Below are 5,867 nucleotides of genomic sequence, written 5' to 3'. Positions count from 1 at the left end.
CTGAAAGAAGCACAAATGAGTAAAGCAAAAAGTGCTCCCAGAGGAACCTCTTTGGGAGGTGACAATATTTTGGTCCAGTAAAAGCCATTATAAACACAAAATGAGGGTGAAGAAGTTTTCTGAGATGACCCCCTTGGAAGCAATAGCTATGCAGTATGGCAAACCAGAGGACAAGCTGAAAGGGAACATGGTTCTCAGCCTCCAGTGAGCACAAGTAATAACAGAACTACCTCTCTGCTAGTCATTTACTGTTGTTCTGTCTTCCTAACACAGTAAACAGCTCTTGGGAGGCTGTAATTCCATCATGGCTGATTTTTATGGAAATCCAGCTATTTTTACATATCACACTTTCTGTACGTACAAAAGTTTTGCTGCTCATAGCACACGCAATGCCTGACATTCTTCATAAACAGTCTGTCAAGTGACTCCTACATAAGGTATGCAAAACCAATTTATCATCCTACCATTACATGCATATGTATATTACATAAAGTGCATTATTCCCATATAGATTAATCACCCAATGACAATGACCACGTCACCTCCCTGCCACTAGATATTGAATAAGCTCCTATTAAAGAGAGCTCAGATCAAAATATACTAAATTCATTAATGAGACATACTTCATCTCTCCATAACTGGGAGCAAAAAGTTTCCTGAGAAAATGAGTACGCACTTTAGCTTGGCTGCCAAAAACATTCTTTCTGCACAGTAATAAAAATATTAGTCCTTAAAAGTTCCTTTCAAATCTAAGAATTAGCAATTCTAAAGAGGAAGAAAAATCCACACAGAAAAAATACTAGCTTTGGGATCCTGATGCAGAAATAAAACTTTTTGTTATAACAGAAACAAAAATAGAAGCAACAATATCTTTAGCTTTATTCCTGTATTTCCTACACTTCCCATCCTTCCAGCATGCCACATAAATGGAAAGGTCAACTAAAGCAAAGCTACCAAAGCAATCACAAAAAGCTTTTATTCTTCTACCGAAGAACTGCAAAATAAGAGATGAGATTACCCCTGAAAATGAGAGATGCAGTTACCCAAAGAGATGCTGTAAAATGTTTTACAAACCTGCTGAGCTCAGGGATGCAGGGCATTCCCCTCAAAATGCTATTAGTGCAGAGGGCTTGTATACAAAGTTAATATATCACTTAGAGCACCCCTAAGTACCCTTCCATGTTCAACGGAAAGTGATTTTTGATTCAGGTTTTTAATACTCCATAGAAGCATTAGATTTAAATCATCTCAAAAGCACCCTCAAAAGTTATTTCAGAATTTTTAGGCTGGCTTCTAGTGCAGTTTGTTCCACTTTCCTTTCATTAACCCCCTCTCAGATTCTGAAAAATAACACTTGTGACAGAATAGAAGAAAGCAAGGTGAGAAAAAATTGAGAAGTCTAGACAATCATCCACAGAACCTGGTTTTCCTAACGATACACTTTCAGCACAGAGCTTGTGTGACTACCTTATTGTAGGTATTTCAGAATGCTTTCAATTCCCATCAAAAAAATGGAAGTGAATAATAATGTAAAACACCAAAAAACCCCCAAAGACCAGTATATCGCATCAATCAAAACTACAATCTTGTCTGCCATTCACAGAATGTGAGTTTCCACTGGAAAGCAGTATTTTGTTGTAGTTTCTAACTGAAGTCAGACACTGAATGGATAACAGTTATGTCTGTTTAAAGAGCTCTGGCTTACTGAATGAGTCATAACGCTGAGCTGATCTCAACGTTGGCTTTGCTTCAGCAAATGTTTTATTATTTCATTCACAATTCTCCTGATGTCGCTTTCTGTTATGATATACAGTACAGGGACATTAGTCACCATCTGTAAGGTTGATGCTACTGCTCAGCTTGAGAGAATGGTTACAACGGCGCAGTAGCAAGCAGCACTCCTCAAAATGCCCTCACAGCTCCCATCTGCTTGGAAGATCATTAGATTTTAGACAAAATTAACTCTACCAGGTTAGCATCAGCGCTTCACCAGTCAGCACTGTGTTGTCCTCAAATGTGATACAGACTACAGGCTTGAGGTCAAGGCAATAAATACTCAGTAGAGTACAAAATAAATCCATAGCTGTGGCTACTGGCATAATTGTGAGGATCATTCTCACCTTCTTACTCTAGTCCTGAAAGTGCTCTATGAGCTGTGAATTTTTTGAATACTGTATTATCAGTTGGGGTTTCCATAACTACAACTTGTTGGGTGCTTCTCAGCAAGCACTGCCTTTCCTTGCTATTCCCAATGAAGAATCAAGAACCATGTTCACCCAGGCAAGTAAGACCGTTGCTGAGCTGTGGTTTGCTGGCACTCTGCCAACTCCATTCACACAAGCCTACTGAAGAATGATTCACTTCCAGGGCTGCAGAGATTTAAAATTCACCTGTATAATGACAAGGATATTAACTGTAAAATAAGGGAGTAGATAACAAAAGAATCAGTAACTGCTCAGCCCAGACACTAGCATTACCATCAACCCTGGAGGTACTTAAAAGATGCCTAGACCTGGCACTCGGAGACACGTCTTAGTGGTGGATTTGGCAGTGATGGGTTAATGGTTGGACTTGATGATCTTAAAGGTCTTTTCCAACCTAAACAATTCTATGATTCTATTATCTCCATAAGGAAGGCAAGGGGAAAAAGCAGCTCAGGCCATTCTTGCCAATCCGTCGCTAACGGAATGCCATATGCATTGATCTCAAACAACCCAACTCTAGCTACAGCAAAAGATTCCTCTCCTGCCCTCCAGTTCCTACCACAATAAATCTCTAAGTTTGTTCAAGGATCACCAAGTACTTTTTAAATTGGTCCACCACTTAATTCTGTTAGAGACAAGGTCCTCACCATTGACATCCACTACCTGATAACACTTCAACGTTATTCCTTTTGACAGATGCCAGATAAGGAAAGTTCTCCCAGAGAACACACACAAGCCTAGCTCTGTCTCCCCCTCCTCCAAACTCCAACACCTGTGAGCTGGCTAGCAAGCATGCAGACAAGCTATATCTTTCAAAAAGCAGGAACACCGGCAGGGGTCTTCTACAGATTCAGGGTGGCAATAACTGACACAGGAAATCAGGAGTTGAAGACTTGGGGAGTTTTCCCTACTCTTCCAAGCATGGCACATACAACAAGTAGGGAGGACTAGCTCCAACCATTATTATTTCATTGCTAAGCTCTTCTCCTCTTACCATTGCATTTTACTTAAATTTCCAAGCAGAAAGAGGCTAGGTGAAACAACGGAAGCAGAAAACAAATAATTTGTTTGTTCACATTTCAGTGAAAGATTGGTATGTTATGACACCAAATACTCGTATAACTACTCCCGGAACACCCATCTTCTATTTAAGATCCTGTCTAAACTATAACCAAAGCAACATCTTTGTGACCAACATGCTTAAACTCACTAGACCTTGGCAATGGCACATGCATTCACAACGTGTGCTCTGCATCGTCGTAACTTCAGCACATGGGCCATTTTGCCTAACTGTGTTCTGACCAATGCATTCCAGAAAACCCGAGCAGCTCTTCCACAGTGGCTCTGCAGAAAACAGAGCAGTCCGAGGACACGATCGCATGGTTGCACTGCCAGTCCTACAGCAACACACTTTGGGACTCTAAGTTGCACGCTGAATTATCAGATGGAGAACCACTGATCAAACCACGTAGTGCATCTGTATCCTTAGGTGAGGTCTAAGAAAGGAAAGAGAATGAAGTGTAAAGCTAAGCAGGCACATACCTGCAGAAAGAGAGCCGAGGCTAAGCAAAACTAGCACAGGGTATTTCTGTCCATTGTTATCCACACTAGCCAACACAGAACTATGCTGTGTGTGGACAAGCCACACAAGCTAACTGTATCACCCACAGATTACAAACTGCTGCTGCTGTAACAGCCAGTCCGGAAGGGTCACACGAACAAACCCATCTGCAGCCTTCTTTCCAAACCAAGGGCAGCACCAGAATACCCAGCCTTCCTTCAGGGAAGTGTCCCTGCTGTCATCTTTACCTCCTTGGTCTGTACCTTCTCCAGCTATTGGCTGCTTCCTCAAAACTTGCATCTCCCCTCCTTGAAGAGTGCCTCACCAGCTGTACTCCTGCATTCTTGGGAATCCTTGCCCACTCTTCAGCTAGTCCCCATTACTGCTATTCAAACCCTGCAGCACTGCTCATCTTTCTTCCCATTCCTGCCTCAAGACATTGCCCCCTCTTCTTCCCTCAAGAGTCAGTCTTGCACTGCTGCCTGCCTCTCTCAACTCTCCACTCCCTCAGTGCTGCCAGTCACCTCTAACCTTGTCACACCAGCGGAAAAACGCCGTTCAGGAGAACAAGATTTTACTTGCCACGATGTTATAAGATAAAAGCTGTTCACTGTTTCTTTCTAAAGTAAGTGGTAATTTTCTTGAGTGACACATAGAAATATAAAATTAAAATCAGGTGTAGCTTATACCTAGGAGGTTTCAAACCTGCAAACGCAAATGTAACTGCATTTTTTCCAATTTTCTTGTTAATCTTTCTTAATCACAATTTTAATTCAGTAACACGCCACTCTTTTTGTTTTTACTCAGTGAAAAACATAACTTGCACAGATTAAATCTGTGTGACTCCAACATTATAAGAAAGGCTACAGAAATAAAATGTGCAATGCCACATTAAAAAAAAAAAAAACGACAAAAAACCTATCCCATTTACATGCTTTTCCACACTGTCAAATGCCATCAAGGACAGAGCTTCACCTTCAACAAAAACCAAAGGGCACTAGGAGAGGCCAGCTGTCTGTCCAGCTGTAAGCCTATGAGGATGTTTTCAAATGAACACCTAATTCTAGTTCTTATTGTTTCATTTTAGTCACAATTCTTAAAAGGATTTTATTGCACTGAAAGACAACCTTCACACCAACTCAGCTTCCTCAGCTTCCAAAAATACAAGGGCAGAGAATGGCCCATCTAGCCTGACAACCACGAGACTTCCAAGGTTGCAAAATATCACACTTGGTTCTAAGCTGAAGCCTAATATTATCTACCTATAATATTACTATATCCCTAGAAGAGAATCTGGGATTCTGTAATTATCTCTTTCTACACTTCCCTTGCACTCTGCAAGGTGTTCAGATGCCAATGAAGAATTCCCCATCTCCAGTGGGGAAGGCTGTTTTTCTACATCTGAAATTCATCAGCCAAAAGTTTGGATTTTGTCCAGTAGAATGAATGAATGTTTCAATGAGACAATTATGCCTCATGCTTAATATAGCTTGCTTTATGATAACACAGTCAGAGAGCATAGAAAACCCAGAGAGATGCAATTCATACCAAACACCCAAGAACCATTTCCTGCCCAGCAACAACTTCGCTCTGCTTCCCTGTAGCATTTCTCTTTGATAGAGTCAATGACAGATGCTACCAGGCTGTGAAAGAGTCAGGTCTAGGCTGAACAGCCAGCACCACAGCAGAGCTCTCAGTGGTAGCTGGAGTCCTCGCAGAGCGCAGTGATATAAACAGACAAGAATTAAAAACAGAACCTCAGTTCCATACCTTGAAATTCTCATGAAATAAAGTTTATTATAAGGTGGTCAATGCCCTGACCCACTCCTCCTGACAAGCATTGCCAAATGATATGCTTGTTTTTAAAATAAGGGATCAGAAACACCTGAGCAGGAGCATGCAGGAAAAGGGATTTGGAAACGACAATCTGGCCAAGCAGGACAGATCCGTCATTTCTTCCAACTCTCCTCTCCCAACGAGCTGCACATCTCACCCCGCCAACGCGTCTGTTGGACAAAGGGCTGTAAAGCTGGTACCAAGTGTCGGGCTACGCTGACCTCAGCTCTGCGTACCCCGCCAAGGCTGTGGGCTGGCCCAGAGCC

The sequence above is a fragment of the Buceros rhinoceros genome, unplaced genomic scaffold (genome assembly GCF_000710305.1).
Source record: "Buceros rhinoceros silvestris isolate BGI_N320 unplaced genomic scaffold, ASM71030v1 scaffold8134, whole genome shotgun sequence".
Classification (NCBI taxonomy): domain Eukaryota; kingdom Metazoa; phylum Chordata; class Aves; order Bucerotiformes; family Bucerotidae; genus Buceros; species Buceros rhinoceros.
The sequence above is the reverse complement of the archived record's forward strand: the minus strand, read 5'-3'. Positions refer to the sequence as shown.